The 16,760-nt window shown below is 38.1% G+C and overlaps 1 protein-coding gene across 7 annotated transcripts in view; it reads right to left on the bottom strand.

Moving 5' to 3' along the window:
* The window catches only part of NETO1 (neuropilin and tolloid like 1), a 117,947-nt gene that overhangs the window by 61,661 nt on the left and 39,526 nt on the right, over positions 1–16,760 (bottom strand). The window lies entirely within an intron of this gene.

Below are 16,760 nucleotides of genomic sequence, written 5' to 3'. Positions count from 1 at the left end.
TTCCCAGTCTTCTCAGTCTCCCCCAGTCCAGGGGTCTGTCCTTCTCTGCTCATTTAGGTGTTTTCCTGCTCAGTCACCCAGTTGTATTTGACTCTTTGTGACCCCATGGACTGCAGCCCCCCAGGCTCCTTTTTCCATGGGATTCTCCAGGTAAGAATACTGAAGTGGGGTACCATTGCCTTCTCCAGGGGATCATCCTGACCCAGGTGTTGAACTTGAGTCTCCTGCCGTGGCAGGTGGACTCTTTCCCACCTGGGAAGCCCCATATGTGCTTTCAGGGAAGCCTGATTTACCATGAGCCTCGGCAGCATCTTAATTGTTATAAACCGAAAGTGGTAGTCTCGTTTCCATCTCCTGGAATTGATTCCGAAGTGAGTATGCAGCCAGGATAACATACCACTGAACCTACTGGAGGGCTTCTGAGAACGTTTCACTTGATAATATATAGAGACAAGGCGTACAGTTTTCCCAGCTCAGGTTGTCGGCATGTTGGTGTTGACCCCTTTGGGATCATGTGTGGTGGGCAACTTATGATGTTGGCAGAGGCTAAAGAAAGAAAATGCTGAATCTTTTGATGAGCAGAGACTTCCCAGGTGTCTTAGTGGTAAAAAAAAAAAAAAAAAAAAAATCTGCCTGCATTGCAAGAGATGAGGGTTAGATCCCTGGGTCAGGAAGATCCTCTGGAGAAGGAAACAGCAACCTACTCCAGTATTCTTGACTGGAGAATTCCATGGACAGAGGAGTCGGGCGGGGTATAGTCTATGGGGTCACAAAAGAGTCGGAAACGACTTAGTGACTAAACAACCGCAACAAATGATGAGCAGAATGGAACCATGGAGAACTGTGAGTCCTTAAGGATATCACTGGGCATTGTATTCACTTTGTCTGGACTTGCAACTCTCTGAGCTTCTTGCTTTTTGAAACAATACACGTCCCTATAGTCTCGGTTACTTTGAATTGATTTTCTCTTATTTATGGGCAAAGGCATCAAAGGCTATGATTTATCTTGGAGACACATGGTATTCAATTTAAAAGATGATTGTGAAATTTAATTTGTCTTTGCTACTATGGTATTAGTGATAAATCAAAAGTCGTACAAAGTTAGAAATGTTTTGTAAGACACCACTTAATAATGGTCTGGGGCTGAAGTATTGAAGGCTAGCACTCTTTCTGGATAGAATTAGGTCTGGATATTAAGACCATGTGTGCGTGTATGTCCGTGTGTATCTGAGAATGCCTCTTAGTGCATCTCTGTATGTGAACCCACGAGCCCATAACTGCAGACTGATGTCACTAGTTCTACAAAGTAAAGGAAATATTTAATTTTTTGTGGGTTTTTTAACTAGTAAATTGCACTGATCTGTTGAAGCTGAAAGGACTGTAGGATTGTTCCCCCTACAATTTAGACGCGTCCTCTGTCCTCTTCTTAGACTCACTTTATTGCAGGACACTGTTAGAATAACAATACATTTAGAATCAACAAAGAAATTATTTTGCATAAGTATTTTGAAAACAGTTCTTTTACCTTTTTAGAAAAGAAAACAGAAATACCTGTATGGAATTTCCATTAAAGAAACAGAAATGAGGACAAAGAGTTTATTTGGATCGGTCTCCTCCTAGCAGAGACTTTTTTCCCTTCATCTAAGTCAATGGGTATTTGATCATTTTTTCAAGAAATGCATATGTTAATACCTACTGTATACAAGAAAAGAATTATTTTGTAGAGAATTATGCAAACTGCCTGTCATCATTTAGCAGTTTTATTGGTACTGAAAAGCTCCAGCCATTAAGCTTGCCTACTTCAGTTATTTTTGTTGTTGTTTGGTTGTGTCCGATTCTTTGAGACGCCATGTACTGCAGCTTGCCCAGTTCCCCTGTCCTTCACTATCTCCCACAGCTTGCTCAAACTCATGTCTGTTGAGTCGGTGATGCGCTATAACCATCTCATCCTCAGTTATCTGGACTCTTTATTATTCATTACATTCTTTTTTACTATTTTGCATAATACTTAACAATGGTCATTAGTGCTACTCACTATCTCCTTTTTGATGAGAATGTTTCAACCTTGCAGAGCTGTTCCTGTGATTCCTGTGAGAATGTCGTTGGTATTCTATTCTCTAGTTTGAAGGCTAACATTTGTCATTTTTATAACTCATGCCAAACAACGTTGAGAGAAATTCCAGTTCTGAGAATTGAAAAAATGTATTTTTGTCATTGTATTAATGGTGAGAGCACTGATTGCTTAAAAAAAATTCTTTGGGGAAAATAATCATTTGTGAATTAGACACCAGTAATATGACCAGCACATTAATACATGGCCCCTGTGAGCTGCAGAAACAAAAAAATAAACAACACAGTGATTTGTAAAAACAGCCAACACCGAATTTAAGGATATTGAGATTGATTTATTGCTTCAGGTTGTCCAGGGCAATGACATAAATTATTATGCAGAAGCACAGTGACCTTGGACTTAGAGCTCCCCAAGTCTATGCCCCACTAAACAATCTGAATCAACTTTTAAAAACACAAATCAAATCATGATACACACCTGGCTTCCCACTGCCCTAAGGTTAAAGCCACAACTCTCTGTAATGGAACACAACATCCTGGTTGTTCTTTTCCCAGACCACCTGCCCAGCACACCCCAGGCTGCTAACCTCACACTCTCCTCTCAAAACACATGGACGCTTTCTGTTTCTCCAGCACCCTAGGCTGTTCTCATGCTCAGCACTTTGAACTTGCTCTTTTCTAGGTCTGCAATCTCTCTCCCGAAGGGCTCTTGCACCCATGAATCTTTCTTATTCTTCAGTTCTTGGCTCAAATATCTTTGAGGAAAGACCTTTCTGAATGACCCCCTCTAAGGCAGCATTGACTCCCACTTTCTTTTGTTCATTTTTTAAATATAAAAACTCATTATTATTTCATATTTATTATCTTTTTATTGACCACCTACTCCCACTAGACTATAAAAAAGTACACAAGGGCCTTTATATGTATTCTTCCTCCCTTTATCCATGACCCAAGACACTGCTTGGACATAATAGGTACACAATAAATGTTACTGAATATAACATATGTCTTAGTGTTTGCGTATAAAAATAATTGCAAATCAGTCAACAATACAAGATAATCAAGTTATATGTATAACTTGTATGAGTTATATGAACTGATATAACTTGATTATCTTATATTGTTGACTGATTTGCAATGCTTTATATCAACACTTTTCCAATCCAGAGGCACTTATAGGAAATCATTAATGTTGTATTTAAGTGTACTTAGGTGTTGTATTTAAGACTGACCTCCTATTTAATGAACCACATCTTTTTTCTTCCTGGGCACACAGCTGACTATGTTTCCAGGCTTCCTTGCAACTCTGGGTACCATGTCCAGTGAAATATGGGCAAAACAGTAATGTTTACTTGAAGGCTGAACTCACAAGTATTTCTTGAAAACATTATCCACTCCCTTTCTCTCTCCCGGGGTCAACATCAGAAGGCAGACCTCGAAGATGTAGAACTCCAGCTCCAATTCCGAAATGGAAGTGGAGCACAGCCTTTTCCTGATGAGGCTACATGAGCAAGAAGTAAATTTCAATTACTGAAATTACTGAGGTTTTAGGATTTTGTTGTTATTATCACAAATTATTCTCCTAACCCAACACTGTTCAAGTTATGGTCAGGGGCCTCTAGGGTTCAGGAGACTCTTTCATGATATCCAATGGCTAACCTGTTTCACAGTCCTACTAAAATGTTGTCTTTTGCTATCCTCATTTCTCAAGAATGTAGGGCAGAGTTTTTCAGATCCTACATGACACGTGATAACATCACAAGTGTGGTTAAAGAAGGATTCGCTCATGTTTTCAAGAGCAGTCTCAGGCAGTGAGTTTAGGGTAGAGATGACATACAGTTTCAGAGACGAGCCCACTTTATTCTCAATGATTTAATAGGGCACTGACCTGTTATCTTTAATTTCCCCTGCCATAATCTCTATAACTCCATTTTTGTCCAATACATTCTAATTTAGAAATCTTGAACTTTGTCTTGAGTCCACACGGAAGCACAGCTAGAATTAGTACGTTTTTCCTGTCCTATTTTATAAATACACAAACACATACACACATATAGATATAGATATAGATAGATAAAGTATAAGCATTATGAAATTTAACAGTATTTCCTCTGAAATGAAACAAATGTATTTATAATATATTTTTCTTACTGTGAAGGATGGACATTTTGTCAGAGATGGAGGAGACTTCCTCCATCACCATTACAATGTCTGCATCTAAAGTTTGAGAAAAGAATGAAACTCATATTTCAAAGAGGTTTCTTATTTATGGAAAGGAGAAATGTACTCCAAATAAAATGAAAAAGCTTTACATAAGAAATGAAAAGATGGGGAAAAAAAAAACTATCTTTCCTTCAGCTTTATTGATGTTAATAATTTGCCCTATTGTGATTTAGGAGAAATATATTTTATAGTAGTTTTATTGTGACAGTTTGATTGCAGCATTATTTTGAGACAGTTAATAGTTTGGGAAGTCTTGAATATTTTAAACATAAACATAATACGCTCTTTAAAAGCTAAAATTCTCTTTTAGAGAGAGTATTGTGTCTGCTTCTCCAACCAGTGTGAGAACTTACCTTTTAAGATGCTTTGTTGTCTTTTGCATTTCTAGTTTGAAAGCTGTAACAGATAATTTTTCGATTTTAAAGAGTTCATCACATTTACAGTTGAAAAATTCAGTTCTTTTTCTTTAGTGATTGACCTCAAAATTATGCCACAATTGAACTAATGCAGTAATACCATTCAAAAATGTCCTGTTGCATAACACACAGTCAGTTAAATTTTAACATCTATGAAGCCTGGGGAAGTACAGATTTCATTATACTTTCATTTCTTATTTAGAGTTTAGTTCATTTTCTTTGAAGGAGATCTTTCACTTCCATGAGTCAGAGAACTCTGTTATTTCAATTTCTTTTTCAGCATCGTTAGGTGTTAAAACACGCACTTAGGTTAAGAAAGCAAGTTTCCTAATTTTACAAAAGTCTACAATGCCTCTTTAAATATAGTAAAATACACATATTTTAATTTTATGGTGAAATAATGTATGTTAATAATTGTATATGAGATAATGTTATATAATTGCATAGTTATTACATATTACTTTTTATTTGGGAAAATTTTGAATAAACAAAAAATAATATTGCAAAACCAAAAAAGCAAAAATTCATTTCACTTTTCAAACTAAAAATAACAGTCACTGAAATATCTTACAAAGCAAGTTATTGTGTTGACTAGAGAAGCACACACAGACCAGAAAAACTAATCAAGCAATGCTTTCGTCAGCTGACACTGTTGAATGTCTACTGGCTGAAGAGTATTTTTTTAAAAAGCAACAAAACCCAAGACACTGCCGCTTTCCAACTATACAGAAACTTGCAGATGTAAAATTTTAGCTTTAAACAAGAAGACCGTTAACATTTTGTCTACGGAACCTTACTTTTTTCTAACAGATAGACAGATGTATAGACATGGCTGAGCTTGCTTATTTTTCTCAAAGTCATCATAGATCTTCGTTTATATGAACGCTTGGCAACAAACACAAGTAGTATTGAAATATTCAAATTGTTGGATAACTTTTAAATCTTAGGACTTCCACTGAAACATCTGTGTTGACAGTTGCACTGATGGTGCAAAAAGTAATAAGTGAATAAAACTGCTGAATCAGGACAATGGCACCAAACCTTAGCTGTTAGGCTCCGTTACATAATTCATGCCCGTGCATTCCTGACAGTACAAAAGCCTCTTGCTTTAGAATCTCCTTGATGAGGCATTCAAAATTACTAATTTTTCAAAATGTAAAATTCTGATTACATATCTTTTCTGCAGAAAGAACAGAGTAAATCTGCTGACTTTTCAAGGAAAACAAACTGAAAATATTTGCTGCCAACGAAGAAATTCAAGCGAACTGAAACATATCCATCAGTGTGTATTTGATAGATCCTCAGTACCGAAGTAATTTTTCAGTGTGACTGTTGTTTATGTGAAAAGTGTGACTTTCGATATTGAGTAATGAAATATGTTCATATTTGGAAGATCTGCTTAACAGTGATCCAATAACCGTTATTTAGTGATTTTGGTGTTAAATAATTATGCATGGGTAAAAGAGGCATTTGAAGAGGAAAATACATTAACAGATGTTAATGAAACAGAATATGAACACTGACACAGTTTCCCATTCCCCATTGCAACTAAGCTTTGAGAAACTATCACTTCATGAAGTTTGGGCTAGTATCCATGTGAAAAGGCTGTGAAACACTCTTCCCTTTTCCCTCTACATTTCTCTGTGAGGCTGAATTTTCTTCATATACTTCCATCATAAGAGCACATTAGAAATTTGTAATACAGAAGCAGATCTGAGAAATCTAGCTATGTTCTATTAAGCCAGACAAAATTGTGAAACAATGTAATCCCCCTAATTATTATTGTTTTAATATTCATTAATGGATATGTTAATATTAATCAATGTTTTAAAATATGCTTTTATGTTAACACGTAATTGGTTTTCAGTGTGATTTTTCTATGAATTAATAGTTATTTAAAATTTCATGAGTTTAAATGTCTATTATGACAAATACTGAATGATATAGCTTATAAGCTGAAGCACTTTGAAGTCTTCAGTATTTGTTAAGAGAAGATAAGGCTTTTGAGACCAAAATATTTCAGAACTTCTGCCTTAACCAACTCCATCTTTGAATTATGGGGAAATGTCTAATCCAAACAAAACTTCTTATGGCAAGTTATTAAATTCAGGACTGTGCAATTCATTATTTTACATTCCAAGGAAATTTCCACAATGTTAGCAATATTACAGCATTGTTGTTAGAGATTCTTTACCATCTGAGCCACCAGGGAAGCCCCAGTTTGTAGTTGGACTTTCGGTAAACTATTGTTTATCTGACTAAATTATGACTAAATCAAAATCAGAAGCATCTTCGTTTTACAAATGAAAAAAAAAAATAGAGCTTCGACAACTTTAGAAAAATAAACTAGTTCTGACCCAAAGGCTAAACCTAAAACTTTGCACAAATCACTAAATAGTTCGGAAGCATATTTTTCTTAACTAACATCAAGATGTTGTTGGTTTAGGCTTTTAAATGTACAAGTGAGCCATTATACCATAGAGCACAGCAGTGTTTCTAGAAGAACATTTATGGGAAAATGTAATTGCTTGACATGGCCATGTAAAACCCCCTGATTATAGAAATCAACTTTGATACTGTAATATGTTTGCAGTGCACACAGCTCAACCAGAGAAAGCTAATTGGTATTTTCGTCAAATTTTCACCATCTCACACAGCCTGAATTATGTCATGAGCTCCATAATGTCTCCACCTCTCATCTCTACTTACTTTTGAAAATCTGTAATGTCTGTATCTTTATTAAATCAGCCTTTGCCTCGAAACTAACTGCCCACGTCAATAAGCACTTTCCTGTCTTTTTCACCTGCCTGCAGCCCATCGGTGTTCAGCTTTGTTTCCTACTCAAGATTGAAAAGTACTGTTTGTGGTTTTGGAAATCGGTTAACTGAATTTAGGATGCCATTTTAAAAACTGACTGCAAAAACACTCGGCAGCACAGTACTAAGATAGCTTGCATCATCATAGTGTATAGTGTTCTAATAATTGGATTTCTCTCTTCTCCAGAAGCAACATCAACCCAGTATAAAATGCACAGTGTAATATGCATTTAAGCCTCTTCTAAAGGTTTACTGTTATCTATGACAACAGTGGCTTCACTATGAGTTTGCCTTCATAAGGGAAACGTGAATATGAATGTCAAAGTGTTAGTCACTCAGTTGTGTCCCACTATTTGTGACCCCATGGACTGTAGCCCGCAGTGCAGAGTTTACATATCATGATTTCTTCTTTCTAGATTAACATAAAATTTATGCATATATGAATTTTAGAAATAAAAACATACAAGAATTTTTGGAAGGAAGTTTGCAAGTCCTGTAAAATATTATTGATATTTGCATGGTTTTTATAGATGTATTGCTTCCTTATTTATTTAGCTGTAATATATTCTGTGTCCTCATGATGCTCATATTCTTAATTTTAAATATACTGAAAGAATATATTCTTCCTTATAAAATAAATGCACAGATGCTGGATTTTGCTTGTGTTCACGTGAAGTAGGCTTTTGCAATGTTTGTTTTTGATAGTCACAAGGCAATAGTAATATTCCAGGCAGAAAATATGCATTTCTCTATAGAATAGAGACAAACCTTGAGGAAAGAAGAGAAGAAGAAATCATCAGAAGGTTAAAAGAATAACAAAGACAATTAAAAAAAATGAACTAGATTGTCCAAAACCAGAGTTTGGTATTTGAATCAGATATTATAGAACATATTAAATTTTCTGTCCAAGGGAAACCAGGAAAGCTCTTGATTGATTATTGGCAAACCACTCCCCTGCCAACAGTTTCTCTCAGAATTCCCTCATTCACTCATCCAGTAAGTAGATGATCACGGTGTCAAGCCAGACCCTGTGGGGCTCCTGGGCACAAAAGGCTTCCTGTGTCCCCCATTTCTGGATTACCGGAAACAGTCTTCATTTAGCCTCCAGGACCCTCCCTGAGTTGTAACGACCAAGTCCAGATAACTGCAAAGTAGATGATGGGGGAGACGCAGAGGTAAAGAGGAGCAGTCAAGAAACAGTAGTGCAGGCCTGGCCCAGAGTCCTGGTTTCCCCTCAAGGGATACACATCATGGTGCTGTTAGTCCATAGCTCTTTGCCATCCCATGGACTGTAGCCCACCAGGCCCCTCTGTCCACAGGATTCTCCAGGCGAGAATACTGACGTGGGTTGCCATTTCCTTCTCCAGGGGATCTTCCTGACCCAGGGGTCGAACCTGAGTCTCCTGCATCAGCAGGTAGATTCTTTACTGCTGAGCCACCGGGGAAGCCCATACAGTACAGTATCTTTGAACTGTTTTGCAGATACTGAAACCCCCACCAGGTGAGAGAGGTTAACAGTATGCTGCCCACAAACACATAGACCCCAGACCCATTGGAACCACAAGGCCGATGACTGACTCCAGATTAGTTCACCACCAACCAATCAGGAGCATGTCCACAAGCTGATCAAGCCTTCTTTGGACCACTAATACAAAACAACTCAGTACCACCTCCAGGTTGGGACACACAGTTTTGAGGACGTCAGCCCACTGCGGCCCCCTTCACCCAACAAAGCAACAAAGCTAATCTTTTCTACGTGATCCAGAACTCTGTCTCCTAGAATTAATTCAGTGTCGGGGCACAGAGGCTGGATTTGGCTTCCTAAGTAGGTCCTAAATCACATGAAACCACAAATAACTGAATCCATCTTCCGAACCATCTTTTTCCACTAGAACTGGTTTAGTAGGACATTTCTTGCTGGCACAACTGTGCTGTCAGCACTGTCAGTGATTAAAATACCTCCAATGCCCTCCTCTCTTCATCCATTACTTCTCATCGCTCCCTTCCCGGTACCCATTCATGTCTTTTGACATGCATAGTGAGTATTGTTTAGTAATCAGGAGGAAGATTGGAAGGTTGACCATAGGAGAGTTTAGAGTAAATATTTTGGCAGATAGTGTGGAGGCCTATTTCAAGGTCCCAGGTGTACAGCCTTGTACCAAGGTCAGAGGGAAAAATTTCTGGGATTAACCAAGCCCAAAAGGCTTCTCAGGTGGTGCCAGTGGTAAAGAACCCACCTGCCAATGCAGAAGACTAAGAGACACAGGTTCGATCCCTGGACTAGAAAGATCCCCTGGAGAAGGGCATGGCAACTTGCTCCAGTGTTCTTGTCTGGAGAATCCCATGGACAGAGGAGCCTGGCGGGCTATAGTCCAAGGGGTCGCACAGAGTTAGACGTAACTGAAGCGACTTAGCACACACATATAGCAACTGTTACCATGAGTCTCCTGATCTTAAACAGCCAGTTCCCTGGCCCCATATTTGGTAAAATACTCATTTTATTACCTGTTCTATAGCATCCTCGGAGAAAGCAATGGCACCCCACTCCAGTACTCTTGCCTGGAAAATCCCATGGATGGAGGAGCCTGGTAGGCTGCAGTCCATGGGGTCGCTAAGAGTCAGACACGACTGAGCAACTTCACTTTCACTTTTCACTTTCATGCATTGGAGAAGGAAATGGCAACCCACTCCAGTGTTCTTGCCTGGAGAATCCCAAGGACGGGGGAGCCTGGTGGGCTGCCATCTCTGGGGTCACACAGAGTCGGACACGACTGAAGCGACTTAGCAGCAGCAGCTATAGCATCCTAACCAGTCACCTAAAGCCACTCTTCCAGTGGGGATTTTCTCTGTCTTCAGGTTATAAACATTGGCTGTGCTTAGTCGCTCAGTCGTGTCTGACTCTTTGCGACCCTGTGGACTGTAGCCTGCCAAGCTCCTCTGTCCATGGGATTCTCCAGGCAAGAATAATGGAGTGGGTTGTCATGCCCTCCTCCAGGGGAATCTTTCCAACCCAGCAATTGAACCCAGGTCTTCTGCATTGCAGGCAGATTCTTTACCATCTGAGTCACCAGGGAAGCCCAAGAATACTGGAGCAGGTAGCCTATCCCTTCTCCAGGGGATCTTTCTGATCCAGGAATGGAATGGAGGTCTCCTGCATCGCAGGTGGATTCTTACCAGCTGAGCCACCAGGGAAGCCTAGAACCATTGGCTACTAGTCCACGAAAGGGGTTGACTCTCTCTTGAGCCAGCCCACTGTTCTAACAGCATCTCTGATTCTAATAAACTCTAAACTCCTCTCATTCAGCCTCATGTCTGGAAATCCTTTTACAGCCAGTGAGCAGACCATGGCAGGTAGTAGAGACTGGATCTGAGGTTTTATGCCTAGACGAGTCAGAACAGGAAATGACTTCCTGAGAGCAATTGAGAGTCTGGGGATAACTAATTGCTTTGGAATCTGCCCGGCGTGTGTGTACATGGCTACAGAGGAATAGAATCCTCCTGGCTCTGAACATGGCAGGAACCGAAAGCAGGGGTGGCTCCACAAGTTGTGTGTGTGTGGAAGCGGGGTGGTGAGGAATGGCTCATCCTCACATCAGCATCTTTCATCCCATTTAGGTCACTTCACGCTAAATAAATCACATCACTGACAACTAATAAAATGACATATTTTATTAAAATGCTATGTCTTTCATTTCATTTAAAAATATAAATGCAAGTATCCTGAAGAAGCCTTATAAGTCATAGCTGATGCAAAGAGCTGATTCACTGGAAAAGACCCTGATGATTGAGGGCAGGAGGAGAAGGGGGTGACGGAGGATGAGATGGTTGGATGGCATCATCAACTCAATAGACATGAGTTTCAGCAAACTCCGGGAGATAGTGAAGGACAGGGAAGTCTGGCGTGCTGCAGTCTGTGGGGTCACGAAGAGTCAGACACGACTTAGTGACTGAACAACAACAATAATAGCAAAGTTGTACAAGCCAAGCAAATTTAGCTTCAATGCAAGATTGTTTTTTTTTTAAGGCAAGATTTTTTTGAACTTCCTGTCAATTTGACGAGCTTAGCCCCTTCTAAATAGAACTGGAACAGCCTCTAATTGGAAACGTGGGGAATGTTCTCTGTTGGTACCCTTGGCAAGGACACTAGAGTGTGTATGCCAGGCACTAGCAGTGCACATGGGCAAAGAGAGCCACAACGGGACCAGAAAAAAAGAGAAAATTCAACAAGCCAAGCTCTGGCACTAGCAATTGATTTGTGTGGAAGCACGCAGGACGCTCCTGCTGAAAAATCCTCCTGAAGTCCATGGAATGGCTTCCCAGTCTAGACCAGACTTTGTTCTGTCTTTATATGTAAATGTGATCTTACTTTTAAGTCACAATTCCCACCTCCTTTAACCAAGGACAGAATCTTTGAGTTCTAGCTAGACTTCTGCTCTTTAAATCCCCAAACTTGGCCATGAGCAGCCCTTTATCACAGCCACAAGCAATGCATGGAGATGTGGAAGGATTGAGATTAGAAGGGCAAAATGATTTGCCAGTTAAATAGTGTTAATAACAATAATAAATGAAAAAATGACAATGTATTCAATTAAACAAAATGGACCTGAAAGAAAAGCCAAAATATATCATCAAAAAGTGAATTAAATATTAATTTCATCAAGAAGAATCCACCAGAAAGCTTTAATGATGTTGAACTTGTATTATGTAACAACAATAAGGCTTCTTTCTAAAAGATTAGGATAAAAATATCAGCTGGGCTTGGTACAAAGCAGACTTGCCAATATCAACTATTGATAGATCATAGATAGGATACATATTTCCTGATGTATAAAGTGACACCTAAAAACAAATTATATCCATGGAAAATTTAGAATTTTCGCTCTTGGGTGAAAAATGGATGAAAAATACCTGAAATATTATTTTATATACCTAAAATATTATTTGTGGTTTTAAAATTACAAATTAAATACAATTGCTGTAGCCTCATTATCTTCTTCACACTGCAATTATTTCTACTAGAAAGCCTTCAATTGGGGGAAGTGCATCTCACTTCCTCAAATGCCTGAGATGAGTTGGAGAATTCCTGCATAAAAGTCATAACATAATTCTTACAAATGTTTATAAATATCCAAATGTAAGCTAGATACCTGGTAAATTTCCAGATATCCATTTTTCCCTTAGTGTATAACAACATAGACTAGGTACAGAAGGACCTTTTATGTCATTTAGCCCAAAAATTATATCCAAATTTTAGAGTAAAACAGAGCTAATCTAAATATGTATGAAGCCATGTAAGAAAGCACTGTATCTAACATCACAATTGGCAATTTCAGAGGTCTTCTCCTAGGTTTATGAAACTATCTGAAAACGGAAAGATCATCATTTTTTTGTATTCTCCACTAGTGAGTAATCTTTATCCATTTTAAATCTAGGGGAATTAAATAATTACAAAAATATTTATCATCTTTCCATTTCCATTTTTGACAGCGATTTCCATCCCCCTCTCCTCAGGTCCCCCAGATCACAGTGATTCTGCAGGTTCGAATGAGTGTATAAGACAGTATTTTTCATGACTGTTTCACTTGAGAATACAGGTGATTGGAATTGGGAACCTAGTTTTGAACAACATGTTAGCCATATCAGACCAGAGCTCCCAAAACCCATCCAACTCTGCAAAAGAGTTAACTCTCAAAAGTGTTACCTCCATCCTGGGGAGAATGATTGATGCCAGAGCATCCATTTGATCCCCAAATCTATCATTTCCTAAAGATTAAAAAAATCAAGCTAATTTTCAACCTACATCAAACACAATTTGAAATGTTCATTGGAATATGTCTTAGAATTTTAAATAGCACTATACTGACATTTCTTTCCACTGGCATTTAAAAAAATACTTGTGTAACTCTGAAAACACTATTGCATTACAAAAACTCTGAAATTGTTCATTTGCCCTTAGACAGCACTAGTTTAAGACCCAGTTATTTATTGAGACATTTGTTAAATCTGCATTCCCTTTGCTTATTTTTCTTTCTTTCAAATATAACTGCATTTCAGGTTATTTCTTTAAGAGGTGTAAAAATAATCCATAGTTTCCCCAAAGTAATGGTCTATAGCAGTATAAATCAACATCATAAATTTTAGGTTGGAAGGAGAAAATGAGGTCCCTCCTGTTTAGTCAGAGAGTAAGATTGATGAGATCCCATTAATTTTATTCCCTTAGACTTTTCATTTTATCAATCATTAGCCTTCTCGTGATTCCCTGAGCTGAAAACTTCAAAAACAAAATTAACTTTGCACCGTTCTTTCATCAGCAAGATACCAAGAGCTTTCAATTATTTTTGTAAAACCTCTCACTACCAACCTCCTTTTCCAGTCTGCAAAGATCTTAGTCCCACCTTCTCACCTTAGGGCATCAGAATTCTAACCAATCTCTTTGCCTTCGTCCCCCATTTCTTCAGTACTTTGTATATAATGTTTTAGCTGAATTGACATAAAAAGCAAAAGTAAGTCCTCCCATATGCGGTCAAATGATTTTTGAAAAGGGTTCCAAAACACTCAATGGCAAAAGGACCTTCTTTTCAACAAATGATGCTGGGAAAATTGTGACACTTTTCACTCCAACAATGTATATATTCTTCTAACAAATCTTAGCTTATTTATATGTTTGATACTATGTTCTTTACAGAAAATTATGAACTTCTAAAAAACTGTATAATTGCTGAAATTTTGACAACTGATTAACACTTCACAATTAAGTAATGCTATGATTACAAACATATTTAACATCAATATAGGGTTTATTTCAAAATGAGATATTTTCATAACATTCCTAAGTTCTGTTCTGACAATAAAGCCTTTAATTAATCTTAAGTCTTCCAACACTAAAATATATAAATCTGAATTTTAAAAGACTTGAAATATTAAAAACATTAAGACTTTTGATATAATTTTAGTTTCACTTCTTAATTTGCCTATCTTAAAATTTATTTTCTCAAATATTGAAATTCCTTATTATCAACTATCATGAAACTTTCCTCACAAGGAAACAAACAATAATAATATTAAGCATGAAAAACAATGTTAAATGTAGAGAAATTTCAAAATAAAATATGTTAGAAATAAAAAAGTTTATTTTTTAATTGATGTATTTGTACAACATAGTGATTCAACATTTTTATTGATTATACTCCATTTAAAGTTATTACAAGATAATGGCTATATTTCCCTGTGCTGCACAATATATCCTCGTTGCTAATTTATCTCTTAATCTTATACCCCTATCTTGCCCCCCTACTTTTTCTTTAAATACATAAAATTAATTCTGAATTATACTTGATATGAAAAGACTGTCATTTCAGGATATTAAATTTATATATTATTAATATATGAGGACTTAATTTTTTCAGTTAATTATATTTAATGAAACCATTTCCAGAATCTATTTCAAAATGTACTTATTGGCATGAGATGTATACTATAAAAACTAAAACATATAGACAACATTATTCTGGCACTAGAAAAAATAAAATGGTTCTGTTTCTGCTTCTGTACTAGAAGGAAGTGAAGAATATGTTTTACATTAAAGCTAGATAAGTGAGAAAATTCAAATTTCTAAACTACTCCAAAAAATTCAGAAAAGTCTTTGACATATGGACAGTCCATTGATGTTCATTTAGTCTATATATAGACAATGAGAGACAGATAAATGATTTTTTACTTTTTACATTTCAGGAAAGACTGACAAAAAATGTGTGAGAAATAGATTGTATAAGCTCCTATTTCTAAAGTTTCAACTCATCACAATTTACCTCCATGTAGAGCAGTTAAACATCAAGATTAATGTGTTGGAACCATCCAGACTGGAAGGCAGAATCAAGGACAGATTATGCTGGTTGCAGTATCCTTTGCCATCTTTACCTAACCAGGCAATAGAACTCTGTCCCTCTTCCACCAGCCCACTTGCTCGTATTGGTGGTACTATTTGTTCAGCAGACATCTGCTCTCCTTGGGAAACACACAGGATGATGCAACAATTAATTGTCAACTTGACTGGGCCCTGGGGTGCCCAGATATTTGGCCAAACATTGTTCTCTGTATGTCTGTATGGGTGTTTCTGAATGACATTAACCTTTTAATTGGTAGAGAGTAAAGAAGGTTGCCCTCCTTAGCATAAGGTAGGCAATGTGAGCTCATTCATGTCCAATTCTTTGTGACTCCATGGACCATATAGCCTGCTAGGCTCCTCTGTCCATAGGATTTTCCAGGCAAGAATCCTGGAATGGGTTGTCATTCCCTTCTCTAGGGGATCTTTCCCACCTAGGGATCACACCCACGTCTTCTGTGTCTCCTGTGTTGGCAGGCAGTCTGCCACTGAGCCAACCTGGAAGCCCCCTCCTTAATGTGGATGGACCTCATCCATGAAATAGTTGAAGACTGGAATAGAACAACAATGGAGCTGGAGTAAAAGGAAAGACCTCCAGCCTGCCTGCTTGAATAAGATCAGATTTTTCTGCCTTTGGACTCAAACTGAAATCTGGGTCTGGAGCTTTTCCACTGATACTGCTCAGTTCAGTTCAGTTCAGTTCAGTTGCTCAGTCGGGTCTGACTCTTTGCGACACCATGAACTGCAGCACGCCAGGCCTCCCTGTTCATTATCAACTCCCAGAGTTTACCCAAACTCATGTCCATTGAGTCGGTGATGCCATCCAACCATCCCATCCATCGTCCCCTTCTCCTCCTGCCTTCAATCTTTCCCAGCACCAGGGTCTTTTCCAATGAGTCAGCTCTTCGCATCAGGTGGCCAAAATATTGGAATTTCAGCTTCAACATCAGTCTTTCTGATGAACACTCAGGATTGATCTCCTTTAGGATGGACTGGTTGGGTCTCCTTGCAGTCCAAGGGACTCTCAAGAGTCTTCTCCAACACCACAGTTCAAAAGCATCAATTCTTCGGCCCTCAGCTTTCTTTATAGTCCAACTCTCACATCCATATGTGACCACTGGAAAAACCATGGCTTTGACTAGACGGACCTTTGTTGGCAAAGTAACGTCTCTGCTTTTGAATATGCTGTCTAGGTTGGTCATAACTTTCCTTCCAAGGAGCAAGCATCTTTTAATTTCATGGCTGCAGTCACCATCTGCAGTGATTTTAGAGCCCCCCAAAATAAAGTCTGACACTGTTTCCACTGTTTCCCCACCTATTTGCCATGAAGTGATGGGACCAGATGCCATGATC

Source organism: Bos javanicus, chromosome 24 (assembly GCF_032452875.1).
Source record: "Bos javanicus breed banteng chromosome 24, ARS-OSU_banteng_1.0, whole genome shotgun sequence".
Classification (NCBI taxonomy): domain Eukaryota; kingdom Metazoa; phylum Chordata; class Mammalia; order Artiodactyla; family Bovidae; genus Bos; species Bos javanicus.
This window is presented reverse-complemented; position numbering and strand designations above follow the sequence as displayed.